The sequence below is a fragment of the Chlorocebus sabaeus genome, chromosome 17 (genome assembly GCF_047675955.1).
Source record: "Chlorocebus sabaeus isolate Y175 chromosome 17, mChlSab1.0.hap1, whole genome shotgun sequence".
NCBI classification, from domain to species: domain Eukaryota; kingdom Metazoa; phylum Chordata; class Mammalia; order Primates; family Cercopithecidae; genus Chlorocebus; species Chlorocebus sabaeus.
Window position 1 is genome coordinate 11,959,163 of NC_132920.1, and position 17,852 is coordinate 11,977,014.

General features: G+C 38.7%; 1 long non-coding RNA gene across 1 annotated transcript; it reads right to left on the bottom strand.

Moving 5' to 3' along the window:
- Window positions 1-592: 592 nt before the first annotated feature.
- LOC119626756 (uncharacterized) lies at window positions 593-12,258 on the bottom strand. The gene is made up of 3 exons (XR_005242891.2): window positions 11,915-12,258; window positions 2,167-2,296; window positions 593-768 (listed from the first exon to the last, which is right to left on the bottom strand). It is a non-coding gene; the product is annotated as an uncharacterized lncRNA (long non-coding RNA).
- Window positions 12,259-17,852: the final 5,594 nt, after the last annotated feature.

Here is a 17,852-nt window from a genome sequence, read left to right on the forward strand (position 1 = left end):
TACATCATGATGTTTTAGGTGCCTTATAAATAGCAAAAGATTAAAATTTGTATTTAACCACTTAACCACTGAAAGTGTGGATAAAATTTCCCAGGAAATCAGAGGGGAATGGGATCAGGCAATGCTTCAACCAAGGGGCATCATCTGATGGTCAAGGAAAGGCACAGTTTGAATGAGAAGAGACTCTGCTGAGGGGTGGAAGGAGATGGAGGCTATTTCATTTATTTATTTTATTTTTTAAATTTTTTTTGGCAGGGTGGGGGATGAAGTTTTGCTCTTGTTGCCCAGGCTGGAGTGCAATGATGCCATCTCAGTTCACAGTAACCTCCGCCTCTTGGGTTCCAGTGATTCTCCTGCCCCAGCCTCCCAAGTAGCTGGGATTACAGGTGTGCGCCACCATGCCTGGCTAATTTTTGTATTTTTAGTAGAGACGGGGTTTCACCACATTGGTCAGGCTGGTCTTGAACTCCTGACCTCAGGTGATCTGCCCGCCTCGGCCTCCCAAAGTGCTGGGATTACAGGCGTAAGCGACCACGCCCGACCGAAGATGGAGGGTATTTCAACATGAAACACTGGGCCAAACATTGAGTCTGAGCCAGCAGATCTTTTATTTAGGAGGCAAATGAAAATTGAAAGAAGACCAAGCTGAAAGTGGATAACTAGTTGTGTGATCCGAGAAAGTTCCCCAGTCAAGGTCTCCATTTCTCACCTGTGAAATCCAGGTGTTAAGTTCTCATCATCTCTAAGGTTCCTTCTAGTTCTAAAATTCTGTAGAGGTTGGAACAAAATACGATAGTATTTTAAGTCATTAAAGAAAGCTGTAAGCATAGTTTCATTTTCACAGCATATTGTTGGTCATAGCGCTTGCTTTATTAAACATCAAGTCTTTGGGAATGCAATAGCTAACTGTAACACTAAAACTATAAAAAACAGGATTTATTTACAGCAGTATTTTTGACAGGAGCTCTTAGAAGGCCTTGTATAATAAAACAGAAATTTTATACATTAGTAATGTGTACAGTAGAAATTTGAAAGATATCCTAGGAGGAACCAAATTGTTAGATATATCTATAAAACAAGAATTAAAGGCTCTAGGAAGCTGTACTTATAAATAGCAGAAAAAAATAAGAATTTTTAAAAAACGATTCACTAAATGTAAAAATGAGAGATATTACAGAAAGAAGAATGAAGGAAAGAAATGAAACTTCCATCAAAATTTATCTAATAGTTTGGTTATACTGAAAATAAGGAAGTTTTAAAGTGTGGTAATCATCTATAGTTTTGTCTGAATAAGAATAAAATTAGAAAGATGTGAAACTTTGAACTTGCACTAAAGAACAACAGGTCTTCTTGCATGCATGATTGGTCTGCCCTAACTGCAGTAGTCTATAAAACCATAAATCATTATTATTTAGTACAAATAATTTTAAATCTTTAAAAGTATTTTATTGTCTGATATTTCTAAGAGTGCAATTTAAATCTACATTTATCTCTTTTTTTTTTCATTTTTAATATGAGACAGTGGTCTCACTGGGTTGCCCAGGCTTATCTTGAACTCCTAAACCCAAGGGATCCTCACACCTTAGTCTCCCAAGCAGCTGAGATTACAGATGTGCATCACCATGCTTGGCCCTAATTCTACATTTAAATTTAAATGCAGAGCATTCATGGCTTAGCTAAAGTAGCAATCATCCCCAAGATTTTCTCCAGAGATTATATCTAGGTGTATAAAATATTGGCCAGGTGCAGTGGCTCACTCCTATAATCCCGACACTTTGGGAAGCCTATGCAGGAGGATCACTTGAGACAAGGATTTGAAACCAGCCTGGGCCACATAGCCAGGTCCTGCCACTACAAAAAAATTAAAATAAAAATTAGCCAGATATAATGGCACGTGCTTGTAGTCCTGCTACTCAGGAGGCTGAAGCAGGAGGATCGCTTAAGCCCGAGAATTCAAGGCTGCAGTGAGCTATGATCACACCACTACACTCCAGCCTGGGTGACAGATCAAGACTCCATTTTTAAAAAAGAAACTAATAGATAAATAAATTTGTTAATTAAATCCATCTAAATTAAATTAAAATATTACTAAGTCCATGTGTACATTAATGGAAAAAACCACAATTACTTATGCATCAACATAATAAAAAGAATGATGTATTTTACATACTCTCGCATTCTCTCCTGAACCATGCCTGGGAAGTCTGTAGTCAAAGTTGAACATGTTGTCATTTCACATTAAAATGCAGGTTATTGATTTTTCTTGTTTCTTCCTACATTGTCACTGACCCATATCCTGTAAGACAGCGGAAGAGCTTTGACATCAGAAGGTGGGTAAGGATAACAGAAAATCACTAATGTTTGGAAATTCTGTGCTGAAAAAGTGGATTGACCAACATGTAATTGGTTAATGGATAAATTCCAGGACTGGATAAGCTAGCATTTTATTCCGACACAAATAAAACATTACACAAAGGAAGTGGATTCATTTTTTAAAAATCAGACATAGTTTTCCTATCCTAAAGCCTATTTGCATCCGCTAGCAGACAAGTACAGGTAATTGCCTCCAGGTGTTTGCCTGCAGGAAGTCATTGAAAATCAGTGCTAGTAATGGCAGTTTTCTGCCCAGCAAAAACTAACCTACAGGAACCTCAGAGGCACAGGTATATATTAGAATAGCAATGCCAGCCCTCTGAAAGGCCATAGATTCAGAATGACCAGTTTAACAGGATACAGATTAAATAAAACAATAATGAAGTTATGTTTCTTAACAATAAAAAAATTTAAGATTAAGAAAAATGTTTTTCTTCTGCTTTTAAAAAAATTTAGACATTACTTGTTTTTCTTACATTTTTACTCATTGATGGTAACTGTTTAGCAATCATTTTTCTCCCAGACAAAATAGAAATTACAAGAACAATTACATTTTTCTTAAAGTTCTGTTTTTATGAAAGCTCATGTTCAAAAATAACTAATTATTAAACAATAACCCAGGTATTTTTTCCACCATAAATAGATACTCTAGGATATTTAAAGATGGCAGATTAACCATTAGCATTTAGCTCAATGCTACTGCTCAAATGACAATAATTTTTTTTTTTTAAAGACACAGCATACAAAGACAAAATAAACAAGAATGGAGACAACAGCAACAGAAACTTGGAAGCTGGGAGGAGATCTGAGAAAGCTGGATTCTCAGCCAACTTCAGAGAGAGCTGAGAAGCAGACTGATTTTTTGTTTTGTTTTGTTTTTAATTTCAAGTACAAATCCAAGAATGAGCATCATCAGATATCTCTGGAAGTTCTGTTGCAAGTAGGGTTGCTGAAGAAGCAGCTGGCCCTTCTCATCTCCTCCCCACTTCATGAAACAGGTCAACTACCCATCTTAGCAGAAGATCTAAGAGATTTATTTCCTGGAGACAGACACAGAGGGTTTGAACTAAAAAGTGGGCAGTTGAGCTTACACACTAAATGCAAAAACTCTTCATATTTCTTAACCTTTTCTAGGTTGGAACACCGTTTGCTAAGTACACACACTCTTGTGAGTGCATACACAAGCATACACAGACACATATTTCCTAGGCAGACGAATAGAAGTCTTCTCTGGGGAATTTGACCAGCCCAATAGAAAAGATCTGAAAATATTGCCAATGAGGGCTCCAGTAGGCAGGCCACTATACAGTGAAGTCCCTGGTCAAAAACTAGTCACACACTCCTCCTCCAGTCGGCTTTTTTTTTGTTTTCTTTCTTTTTTTTTTTTTTTTTTGAGACCGAGCCGGCTCTGTTGCCCAGGCTGAAGTGCAGTGGCGCGATCTCAGCTCACTGCAACCTCCGTCTCCCGGATTCAAGCAATTCTCCTGTCTCAGCCTCTTGAGTAGCTGGGGACTACAGGTGTGTGCCACCACGCCTGGCTAATTCTTGTAGTTTTAGTAGAGATGGGGTTTCACCATTGGTCAGGCTGGTCTCAAACTCCTGACCCCAGGTGATCCACCCACCTCAGCCTCCCATAATACTGGGATTACAGACATGAGCTACCGCACCTGGCCTCTAATCGGCTTTTAGTGCACGTGTGCCTAGTAGGAGTAGCCACATAAGGATTACTAGGATAGGATTCTAATATGGGAGACACGGAAACAAACAATCAGGGAAAAAAGCAATGAGAGAAAACAGAACCTGGAGGGGAGGATAACATTTGAAAATGATCCTTAATACATTCAGATAAGATACTGCATGTAAAAGACAAGAAAAGGGTGCTATTTTAGAAAAAGAATATTTTGAGGAAGAAGAACTTTAAAATAATTTAAAATAGAATTGTGAAAGTAAAAAAAGCAATAGAAGAGTTGGAAGATAAATTAGAGGAAATCTTCTAAAAGCAGAGCAAAAATAAAAAATAAGGGATAAAAGATAAGAAAAAAATACAGGATATGTCCAGCAGGTCCAACATCTATATGATAGGAGTTCCACAAAGAGACAACTCAAGAAATAGAGAATAGGAAATCATCAGTGAAACAATCCAAAAACATTTCCCCCAAATGAAAGAACATGAGTTTTTAGATCAAAATAAACCACACAGATCCAGCACCAGAAATAATTTAAAAACCAACATTAAGGCCAGGCACAGTGGCTTATGCCTGGGAGGCCAAGGTGGGCGGATCACGAGGTCAGGAGATCGAGACCATCCCAGCTAATGAGGTGAAACCCCATCTCTTCAGAAAAATACACACACACACACACACACACACACACACACACACACAAAATTAGCTGGGCTTGGCGGTGGGTGCCTGCAGTCCCAGCTACTTGGGAGGCTGAGTCAGGAGAATGGCATGAACCCGGGAGGCGGAGCTTGCAGTGAGCCGAGATCACACCAGCTACTTGGGAGGCTGAGTCAGGAGAATGGCATGAACCCGGGAGGCGGAGCTTGCAGTGAGCCGAGATCACACCACCGTACTCCAGCCTAGATGACAGAGCGAGACTCCGTCTCAAAAAACAAAAAACAAACAAAAAAGCCCACCAACATTAAGACACATCATTAGGACATTTTTGAAACTCTGAGATGAAGAGAATATATTGTGAGCTTCTAGAAAGAAGAGATTTTATAAGAAGAATCAAGATTCATAGTACTTGACATTTCATAGTAGAAATATTGGAAGCTAGAAGACAATGAATTTAATGCCTTTGAAATTATGTGGAAAAATTCATTTTATTCTAGAATTCTCTATCCAGCCAATCTATAAATTAGGCATGAAGGTAGAATAAAGACATTCTCCGATTTCCAAGACCTCAAAATGTTTTGTTTGCTGCGGATCCTCTGTTAGGAAGCCCTAGAGTATGGGACCACCCAAAATGCGGGAATAATCTCAGAAAGAAGGAAGGGATGGGATCCAGGAAATTGTGACCCACTTGAGAAATGGGAGAAGTCAACCCCAGGGATGATGGTGAAAGGGATCCCATAAACACTGCTGAGTCAGGCCTAGGGTGTGACTTGAGAATACAGGTCAGAAAGCTCTAGGGCAGAGCTATTGGATAGGACCCAATTAATACTGTATTAGGTTAGTTTGAATGTGTTGAGATGACATTTACCGATCTTAGGTTGAATTACTAAGTATAGTCATGTCTTTTTTAATGACAGGAATACATTGTGAGAAACGTGTCATTAGGTCATTTTGTTCTGCTAACATCATGGAGTGTCCTTGGTAGAGCCTACTACACACCTAGGCTGTATGTGACAGCCTATGGCTCCTAGACTACCAACCTGGACGGCATGTCACTGTACTGAATACCGTAGGCAACTGGAACGCAAGGGTAAGTATTTGTGTATCTAAACCTATCTAATCAAACACAAGGTGCAGTAAGAATATGGTATAAAAGCGTTTTTTGTTGTTGTTGTTGTTGTTGTTTGTATTTGTTTTTTTTAAGACGGAGTCTTGCTCTGTCGCCCAGGCCGGGGGTGCAGTGATACGATGTTGGCTCACTGCAACCTCCGCCTCCCGGGTTCAAGTGATTCTTTTGCCTCAGCCTCCTGAGTAACTCGAATTACAGGCGTGAGCCACAACGCCTGGCTAATTTTTTGTAGTTTTAGTAGAGACAGGGTTTCACCATGTTAGCCAGGATGGTCTCCATCTCCTGACCTCGTGATCCGCTTACCTCCGCCTCCCAAAGTGCTGGGATTACAAGCGTGAGCCACCGCGCCTGGCCAATATAAAAGGTTTCAAAAATGATACACCTAGATAGAGCTCTTCCCATGAATGGAGCTCACAGGACTGGAACTTGCTCTGCGTGAGTCAGTGAATGATGGTGAGTGACCGTGAAGGCTTAGGACATCACTGTACCCTACTTCAGACCTTTATAAACACTGGACATTTAGGCTACACTAAATTCATTTATTAAAATTTTCTTTCCTCAGTAATAAATTAACCTGAGCTTACTGTAACTTTTTAACTTTATAAACCTTTTAATTTTTTTTAACTTTTTGACTCTTTTGGAGTAACACTTAGCTTAAAATTCAAACACATTGTACAGCTGTACAAAATATTTTCTTTCTTTGTATTTTATAAACTTTTTTCTATTTTTATTTTTTACTCTTTAAACTTTTTTGGTACAAACTAAGACATAAACACACACATTGGCCTTGGCCTGCACACACACGCGATCATCAAGACTTTACTAGGTGGTAGGAATTGTTCGGCTTTTTTACAATCTGATGGGACCACTATCGTATATGCTGTCTGTTGTTGCCTGAAATGTCATTGTGTGGTGTACACAGAAAGCCAAGCAAATACACAAACTAAGCAATGATGCTCTTTATGGAAGCACAAAAAGGGAAAAATACTCACAGTGTATCGTACGGCTTAGCTGTGAATAGTATTCTTAGTCTCGGTGATAATGGACCTGTAAACACCGACTGTTGCCCCAACCAAAGCAATAATTTACATGGGGCACTGGGGGACAGCAATGTAACTGTGTGTGCTTGGGAACAGAGGGAGCGGCACAAAAAGAGAGCTAGAGCTCACATTTCAGAGTGAGAAGGCAATAGATAATCTAAAATTGAAAAGTCAAAAATTACACTTTATTTAGAGATGCAAATGTAAATATTAAACAATTGGTAAAAGAGTTGAAAATATTTTGTCTAGGGAGTGGGAAATAGTGACAACAGAGATGGCAAGAAACAGCATTTTTTTCTTAATGTGCCATAAAACAATCTGACTCTTTAAACTCTGATGAAATATTATACATTGATGTGAATGAAAAACAAAATAAAACATTGAGATGAAAAGATATACTCCTAAAATCTTTGAGTGAACCATTTTAGGTGATATGGCTAAGGTAGATAACTTATCTGATAATGATTATACCTTTCTACTTGTTAATTCATTCATAGGGTTGTGTGAATAAACATTTATTGAATGATTACCACATGCAAAGTTCCATGGGAAAGGTAAATATGGAAGGAATATACCATGATTTTCTTCCTTACGTTGCTTGCAAGTGAACATGACATATATTTAAAATATGTTTTATGTGCTTATATCAATAAATAAAAAAGAACTAGGGCAGGGAGAAAGGATAGTACATACATACAACAGTATAAGAGAAACAAGATCCAGAAGTCCGCTTGTTGAATATGGAAATTTGTAGACCAGATAGCTGGGACCAACATGAAGAAAACTATGAAGATAGGAAGTGTCCCAGCATGATTGGATGGTTGCAATTCATTAATTATAATGAAGAACAAAGAATAAGAATGTTAACTCCAAGAGAGCAGGCATCTTATTGCCTAGAATATGCCTTATTCACCATTCCCAATACTAGAACATTGCCTGGCATATAACAGATACTCAATAAACATTTGCCCAATGAATGGATGGGTAAGATTGTAAAGATAGAGGTTGATAACAGAGGGCTTTGAATTCCATGTTAAATTTAGAATTTAGACTGTAAGTAAATAGGAAAAGATTTGAGGAGAAGATTGTGATGGTTCGAATTTGGACAGCTGAGTTTAGGACAGGTTGGAAGCATGTGAGGTGTCGGGTCAATTAGCAAGAAATGAAAAATAAAGGCGGCCAGGTGCAGTGGCTCACGCTTGTAATCCCAGCACTTTGGGAGGCTGAGGTGGACGGATAACAAGGTCAGGAGATCGAGACCATCCTGGCTATCACGGTGAAACCCCGTCTCTACTAAAAATACAAAAATTAGCTGGGCGTGGCAGCGTGCGCCTGTAGTCCCAGTTGCTGGGGAGGCTGAGGCAGGAGAATGACTTGAACCTGGGAGGCGGAGCTTGCAGTGAGCCAAGATCTCACCACTGCACACTCTAGCCTGGACGACAGAGCGAGACTCCATCTCAAAAAAAAAAAGAAAAAAAAAAAAGAAAGGCCTGTGTTGTATCCATTAACCACTAAATTAGAAAGGAAGAAACAGACCACTTACCACAGAAGCAAGCCATGATTTTATGGAAGTGTAGTAAATTTGAAGTCAGAAAAAATTGAGTTAAATCCTGTCTCTGTCATGTAATGGGTGTGGAGATCTGGACAAGTCCTAGGACATCTTCTATGAGCATCAATTTCCTCAGTAAAATCAGGAATAGTTTTTGCAAATACTTCACCCGTTGTCTAAAGGGTATTGGGTAACTCTCAAGGATATGTCAATATGTTAAGGCAGGGTAAATTGATGTGAGGATAAAAGAAGAGAGAAGTGCAAGAGAGACATAACACATAGCCAGGAGTGGAGCTTAAAATCCACCATGATACACAAAGTTATGTGAAAGCATTTTGGAAAATGAAGAGTTATACAAACGTTCAATGTGGTTGACTTATGACATTTCTGATGTAGTGGAAGCTTGAAAGAATGACTACTGTGCCAGAGGAAAGGGCATTACGTTGATGCAGAGAGAATGGGGGCTATTATAGATTAAGCTTTTAAGAAGTTTGGAGGTCAAGAGACAACTGAAAAGGCAACTAAAATCTAAAAAGGTGAAGTTCGTGATTACGTTTTATATTCTCAAAGTATTTGATGAAAATATTCACCAATCTTTGAAGTAGAACCAACCAAACCACAGATTCTTTAACCTAGAGTGGACGTTAGTGAGCAGTTCTAATCCAGACACTTTGCAGGTAGGAAGTAAAACCCAATGTCAATGTTAGCAGTAGAAGGTGTCAATGTTAGCAGTAGAAGGTACCACTTATCAATATTTCTCAACAGGAACAAAACAAAAAAACAAAAAAACACATTTAAAAACCCTAGATACAATAATCAATAGACTATGGATCTCATTTCCCTGGAAGGACGGTTCATGGATAACATGTAGAGTTGATTAGTAATTAATGAATAAAGGAGACGTAAGGGAAGGAAAGGCTGTATGTATAAGACAGAATTGTGTGTTCTAAATAATTTAGACCAGAAAATGGAAACCTAGAAAAAGTGAAACGATAGCAGTTAAAGGGACAGGCATAATTGATTAACTGGGAGTATCTCAATTTTATTTTATTTTTTATTTTTATTTTTTCGAGACAGGGTCTCACTGTGTCACCCAGGCTGGAGTGCAGTGGCGTGATCACAGCTCACTGCAGCCTTGACCTCCCTGGGCTCAGGTGATTCTTTCACCTCAGCCTCCCGGGTAGCTGGCACTACAAACACCTCTGGCTAATTTTTGTATTTTTTGTGGAGATGAGGTTTCACTATGTCGCCTAGGCTGGTCTCCAACTCCTGGGCTCAAGCGATCCACTCACCTCAGCTTCCCAAAGTGCCAGGATTACAGGTACAAGCCACCGCACCCAGCCTGCCAATTTTATATGAGCCTCGTGGATCACTTCATGAAGTGCTCCTTGAAATGGTACAATTCACCTAGATCTTAGAGAGAATGGCTTAGAGCATTTGGATGAGCAAAGAGGAGGAAAGCAAGCCTTCTGTGCAATGATGGTGACTGAAACAGAAATATGTAGAAAGGAAGCACCGAACTTACTGCAGGAACAGTGAGTGAAGCTGTTTAGCTGGAGTGAAGGCTTCATTTAGGGAAGTAAGTAAGCACAGTGTTTTCAGGTGATTGCTTGCATCATATAGAAGTTTAAACACCAGCTGGGGAATGTGGATCTTGTAGTTAGAGGGAAGTGACTCGGTTTCTTCAGTGCGGGAGTTACATGATGGCAGCATTCTTTTTAGGAGATAATTAGGGTGGTATGCCTGATTAAGAGAAGCTAGGAATGTTTGGACTCTAGCCCTATCTTTTCCAAGTTGATGTCATGGTAGACAACTGCATTCTCTCCCCAGACACTCTTAGATGTTAATATTGGCAACACTGGAAGAATCTGTTGAGTAGTTTTTATGAAATGTGATACGAGATGTACTTGCTTTTCACCTTCAGCAATTTTTTCAAAGAAGAGTGAGGAAAAGTTTTAAAATATGTCACATTGGACCTCTGCATTTTAGAGTCATAATAATAAAATCTCACATTTTCTAAATGAAATAAAGCAATGAGTTAGAGTTGAGAAAATAGGCAGGAAGGCCTTGGTTAAGGCAAAAACAGAGGGATTATAAAAATGTTTTGCGGAATGATGTCAGAATTGTAGGTGGTTGTAAAGAGATAATTCTGATTTTAATCAGTCAGATCATCTATATTCAAGAAGCCAGGTGCCAGGGCAATATAAACTAGAGGAAAGAGAGAGTGTGTAGTAATTTTCATCCAGTGAAATCAAAGCCACTCTAACTATCAATATTTATAGAAGTAATTGTAAGTGAATTTAGGAGGGTAGATATCCAATTCACCATCTTCATAGCATCTAGAAAAATATTGTCCTGGGTTTAACATAAGTCATTCACTTCAAATTAAGAAGCAAAGAAGAAAAAAGAAAATAGAGCAGTAGAATGGCAAGTAGTTACAAGTATGTAAATAAATGCTTGCTTAAAAAGAAATCCAGTTACTAATCAGTGAAAAACAAAAGGAAGATATAATGAAGAGGCATAGAAGAATAAGATAAAGGAGACATTACACATAGTGGAAAGATACAAAGGAAAGGAGTTATTTAGATACTCACAGCGACAGATACTTCTAGATTACTTAATAAGCACTCATTGCTCTTTTGCAAAGTATTCCTAAGGAGTAGGTTATTATCACCCCATTTTACAGATGGGGACACTGTCAAATGTCATTTGGTATTTCGCATATTAAACTTAGGTTGCTAATTAGCAATGTATCTGAGATGGAATTTTGCAGTGGTAAGAAACATTAATATTTCTTTGTTTTCAGGACCTCCAGTGTAATCTAGAAGAATAGTTCCTTTGATGTATCTGCTATGCAACTGGTCAATATTGCATGATGACTTCTCAATATTACTATTGATTTAGGTTACCAGGAAAAATCAAGCATGCTTCAAGGAGATTTTAGTAGCAAGAAATTCATATTATTTGACACCTGCTATTATTTCCGCAGCATCCCAGAATTTCTCATTTAAGTACTGCCCAATAGTATTCTGGCTTTCTTTGCATTTGTGAAGACAGACACAAAATGTTTTGTTGTAATTTATTGCAGAATGGCAGTTTGGCCTTTGGGGAATATGAATCATGGGTCACTGTCATAAAACAACTTATGTTTGGAAACTTTTTTGAATAATAATTGATTTGGGACAAGACTTTTTTTCCCTTAATAAGAAATTAGGAGCTTTCTTAATAAGAAATATCATTAGAGTTTTCAATTTTAAATTGTGTGAATTTGTTTTCATTGTATGAAAATGGATACAAGATAATCAGTTGCTCAGACTAGATACCAAAAGGAATGGTTATTAAGACAGTAGAAAAATATTTTTGAAGAACATTCATAGGGTAGCCATCCTACTCCCCCAAATCAAACCTGAGGCAATAGAAAACTATGCTTTTAGAATAATAAAAATAGCAGAAAACTCCCGTGAGAGAATGTCTGATTTACCTTTCTGGAAATCACTTTATTTTGTTCCAGACGGGTGGACTATGGAACTTTCTGAGAGAACATGGTTACAAAACTGTTGTGTGATCAAAGCTCCGGAGGGAGGGACTGTTTTGACTCTCTTGTTACTATGTGAGGGATGGAATTTTGCAACCAGAAGGTTCCACAACAGTTGGAAACGACAGTTGTATGAGTAGCGAGCCGAAGACAAATGTGTGTGTCCTGTTACTCCTGCTCTGAGAACTACACACTGCCGCCGTGCCAAGATTTCCTGCTTGCATCAATATTTTTTATAATTACCGAACCTCATGTGCATAACCCATTAGTAGCAAAAAAAATCTTACAAGTAACATCTACACTGTCTTTAGGTTAGACAGCCATCTGGCTAGCTGATATGCACTACACACACACACACACACACACACGCACACACACAGATAGCCTTATTTAGATGCCTTATTATAATGCTAGTTCCATTTTCAATCATCTACCGTAAATCAAGCTCCACCTCCTTTGGCAGAAATTAAAACAGCTGAAATTTAAAAAGCGCTTAGAACATGTTAAAGCTCACCATAGGCTATTCTCATCCTGTTATTAGTGGCTTACTCTTATCTTCCATTCTCTGGCTCATCTCTCTCACCTGTGAATTCATGTCCCTTTCATTTTCCTTAGCTTCCAGAAAGTCCATTTTATCTATTGCTCTTTCTCCAACTTTTCCCAAGTTGGACTTTGACTCTAGACTCGTGGGTTCCTTTATATTGATGTCCACAGACATTTTGGCACAATAGGAACTACCATGAAGAGGAGATGCCAATACATTCAAAACTGGAAATTTAATTGTGTGCTTTTACAAATGAAATAGTATGGAATAGTATAGCAGAAAGTTTAGGGAAGGGAAAAAAATCAGTGGTTTAAGTGTTGTTTACCAGAAACAATTCATCTGCAAAATTTGATCCAATGAGCAGGCATTTGGAGAAAGCTTCTTATGTTGGCAACATATTTACAGAGTCAGAAGCTGGTGAGTTTGAGATGTGGTAAGGTTTGGGGAAATAGATGTTAATGTAGGAGGTAGATATTAGGAACTGAGATGTGTTTGCAAAAAAAGGGGTACTTGTAAAGCTAGTGGGGGTGAAGTTGTGGTGTTGGGAGTTTGTTAACAACAAGGAAAGGTTACTTATAATTAATGATTTAGATGGGAAATTTGAAATGCTTTAGAATTGTGTGGAATCCTGTCCTGTAGTCTGGTCCAGGTGCCCAGTATACCCATCTACTGATGCTGAAATCCCATATAGACATATAAACACAGCCCTTATTAAAATATATGTACATACATAGATATATAATATAGGTGTGTGCATATATGTGTGTATGTGTGTATATATACACAAAGTTTCTACATATATATATATAAAATAGTTTCAATTTTCATTTATAAAATATATTTCAAGACACACAGTGGATGCCTGAAATCTCAGATAGTACCAAAACCTCTCTCTCTCTCTCTCTGTATGTATATATATATATATACTGTTTTTTGATTTCTTTTTATTTTCTTTCTTGAGACAAAGTCTCGCTCTGTCGCCCAGGCTGGAGTGCAGTGGCATGATCTCGGCTCACCGCAACCTCCACCTCCTGGGTTCAAGCAATTCTCCTGCCTCAGCCTCCTGAGTAGCTTGGATTACAGGTGTGCACCACTACACCTGGCTAATTTTTTTGTATTTTTAGTGGAGATGGGGTTTCACCATATTGGCCAGGCTGGTCTTGAACTCCTGACCTCAGGTGATCTGTCTGCTCGGCCTCCCAAAGTGCTAGGATTATAGGCACGAGCCACTGTGCCTGGCCCATATATACTGTTTTTTTTTTTCTATACATAGCTATGATAAAGTTTAATTTAAAAAGTAGATACAGTTATAAATTAGCAATAACTAACACTAGAACAATTGTAACAATATACTGTAATAAAAGTCATATGTGAATATGGTCTCTCTCTCTCTCTCTTAAAATACTGTAATATTTTAGGACCATGGTTAACGGTGGGTAATTGAAACTATGGAAAGGTGAATTATACATAGATGTGTGCATGTATTTTTTTCATACGTACATATATAATTTTTTTAAAACCTGAAATCAGGTTGTAGCAGACAGGCCATCAGGGTGGGAACTGAATCTGAAAGAAGAGAAAGGGGGCTTAAGGAAAAACACTCTTTGTTTCATAACTGTGTTTAGGTCACACCTGCTTTTCCAGATCCCAGTCTGCCACAAATGAGAATATAAAAGAAATCTCAGACTTACCGGGTGGCGGGGTAGCCTAGGGATTTAGGATGTGGTCTTCTCTGCAGACAATCAGGGTCCCTGTGAGGTCAGCTCTAGTTGGGTTGGTACTTAACCCAAGCCTGAGTTCCTTCATCAGGAAAACATGGGTAATGGTGTCTGTAGCAGCAGGTTATTAGTGCTTTTAAAAAATAAACTTCATTTTGGAATAATTTTAGCTTTACAGAAAATTTATAAAGATTGTACAGAGAGCCCTGTACATATGCGCTGACTGTTTACTTCCTTGTTAACATCTTACATTACCAGGATGCATTTGTCAAAAATAAGAAATTGACATTGGGACATTACTATTAACTACACTCCAGACTTTATCTGGATGTCAACAGTTTTTCCATTAATGTCTTCTCTCTATTCCAGGATCCCATCGAGGATCGTGTCAGATTTGGTTGTCAGGTCCTCTCTGGATAAGTCTCCAGAGACTTATTTCAAGGTTTAAAGCATAACACATGTAAAGCACACTTAGTCTGGTGCGAAACATGTAATAAAGAATTGGTCAACACTGAGGGATCATTGTAACTATGTGATAGGCACTGTCTTCAGCACTTTCCAAACACCAATTCATCTAATATTCACAGCTATTCTGTGAAGACTCCAGTTGCATTTACTTTACAGATCAGAAAATGGAGGCACAGGAAGGTCAAAAAAATAGCCCCAAATTATGCAGCTGGCAGATCTGGGCTTCAACCCAGGCTTGCTGGCTCTTAAGCCCATGCTTTTAGTCACGATGTTGCCTCTTTGTATGTGCATAATATATACTCTTTATTAGTAGGAGACTCTGGAACTGGTAAATTGTCTCTAGGGCAGAAGAATATTACTAAGTAGTTCTCTGTTAGTTACTGAAAATATGCCTGATTTTTAACCCTTTTTAAATAAAATATTATAGCAGCTCAGAAAAGGTAAGGAATGCGGATTGAATAAGCCAGAAGTACATGTTTCATAGTTTTTCTTATAAATCACTTTTTTGAACCCTTACTCTGCCATATTTTTTCTTAATTTCTTTTTTTCTTTTTTTTGGAGAGAGGGTCTCGTTCTGTAGCCCAGGCTGGAGTGCAGTAGTGCGATTACAGCTCATTGCAGCCTTGATTTCCCAGGCTCAAGGGATCCTCCCAACTCAGCCTCCTAAGCAGCTGGAACTACAGGTGCACGCCACCATGCCTGGCTAATTTTTTGTATTTTTTTTAGAGACAGGGTTACCCCATGTTGCCCAGGCTGGTCTCAAACTCCTGGCTCAAGCAATCGGCCCCTCTTAGACTCCCAAAGTGCAGCGATTACAGGCGTCAACTATTGTGCCTGGCGTTTTCTTAATTTTATACACATATATTCACTCTTTCCCTCTCTCCTTCCCTCCCTCCCTTCTTTCCTTCCATCCATACTACATGTTTAAGCCATGGAACCTCTATCAAAACTACAGCAGAGAAGAAACTTTTTTTAAAAATCTAGGAATGAAGATTAAGAGCAAGCAAAAGGCAATGGAGTTTCTGGTGAGAATTACGAAAGGCATAAAAGGGGAAGGATTTGGGAGCAGGAAGAAAGGGAGAGGGAGGATGGACTGGGAGCTCTCTAGTCAAGCTCTGCCAGGAGCCAGCTGGTGATGCTGTCATTTATTTCACATGACTACTCCTTATATTGGCTTCCCAGTCTATAAAATGAGCAGATCCCCTTTAACTCTGTTATATATAATAACTTTGAGTCCAGAAATTTTAAAAAGGATGTTTAAAGAAAAATGCAAAAGCAAGAAAGCAGTTAAGTTGATATGAAAGGCTTAGCAACTCAACCGGAAGGTGAGCAGGCCTCAAACTACAACATTCATTCAATACACATTTATTTCAACACTGTTCTAGGTGCTGGGGAGACAGAGAGGAACAAAGCGTGGCCGCTACACTCACGGCCCTCATAGTCTAGTGGAGGGTTGAGAGATAATAAACATGGAAACCAATAAGATAAGTGTAGACTGTGTGATTTTACAAAAGAAATTAATGGAAGGATGAGGCGGAGACTATGGGGTAGGGGAGGGCGTTTCCACACTTGAGATAGGACAGATGATGTTTAATTTACCTGTGTTCAGATTGTGATTACAATGGGAAAAATAAGACCCTTAAATTTTTCGGCAATCGACAAAATCACTTTATTTATAGTGAAATAAAGGTGTGCACCAAGACGGCTTTCCACAGGAAGTTTGAGAACCATTTTACTAAAAATGTGAAAGAATATTTACAAAACAAGTTATTTAGGAGTAATTCTTCATGGAAATAAGAAAGTCTAGAATGAAGTCCTTCAGCTCCTCCTCAAGCAACTGACAAGCCCCTTTCCCAGGCTGGCTTCAACTCTATCTACAATTCTATGTAAATATACTCTTGGTATCTGCTACGGAACTGATTTGTTCCCCCAGCATGCCAATTGACATGTTGAAGCCCTAACCCCCAATGTGACTGTATCTGGAGATAAAGTCTTTAGGAGGTAATTAAGGTTAAATTAGGTAATAAGGGTGGGGTCCTGATCTAATGGTATTAGCGACCTTAAAAGAAGAGACACCAAAGAGCCAGTGTACGCATTCTCTCTTTCCCTCTCTCTCTCTTTTTTCCTCCCTCTCTCTGTACATGCACTACATCTGGGAAAGGCCATGTGAGGACACAGAGAGAAGGTGGCAGTCTACAAGCCAAGAAGAGAGGCCTCAGAGAAAGCCAACCTTGCCGATGCCTTGATCTTGAACTCCCAGCCTCTAGAACTGTGGGACACTGTATTAGCTCAGGGCCCACTGTAATAAAAATACCACCTTGTTAGATTACAGATAGGGTTGGGTCATTTTCATTGAATGCTATGCTTCTTCTAGGGTTCCTCAGTATGCCACTTGTGGACATAGCTTATGAGGAATTCTTTCAGGAACTGCAAGTATCAATCACATCTACTTTTCTTTCCCCTCTTTACAGATAGTACACCAAATAATACCCATTAAACCATCCTTACTTGTCATTGAAAGGGAGGCTTTTCAATGAGACGTGGTTTCCTCTAATAGCATGTCTCCTACAGGTAACAGTATCAGTACTGGCATAAATGTGAATTAAATCATCTTTCTAAAAACTAGACATGGCTAAAATTGAAGACATTTTATCTGCTTTCCCCTAAGCCTCACACCATGCCAGGATGACCGTCATTTTCATGACACATTGAAATTTGAAAAACTTTTTAAAATTCCCTTTTCTTATTTGCTCCATTGATGTAGAATATTATACAGTTATTGAAATCTGGTTTTCACAAAATATAATCTTTAAACTTTGAGCATCTGAATATTTTCTTGATCCCCATCATAGCTCTATCATTTACCAGCTCTGTAGCTCCCGGAAGACTATGTAGCATTTCTAAGCCTCTGTTGCTTCATCTACAATGTGGGTTTATGGCAGGGATTCAATGAGTTCATATAGGAAAACATGGCAAGTCGCAAGCTCTCGGTAACTGTTGATTACTACCACTACCATTATTACAACTGCTAATGTTACTGCAGTTTTTGTAACCAGCCTCCATATCGATCCTAAATCCATCAGTAACAATAACTGTCCTTAAAAAGACCATTCTCAGGCCAGATGTCTCCAAACGGCTACCAACTGTTTGTAAT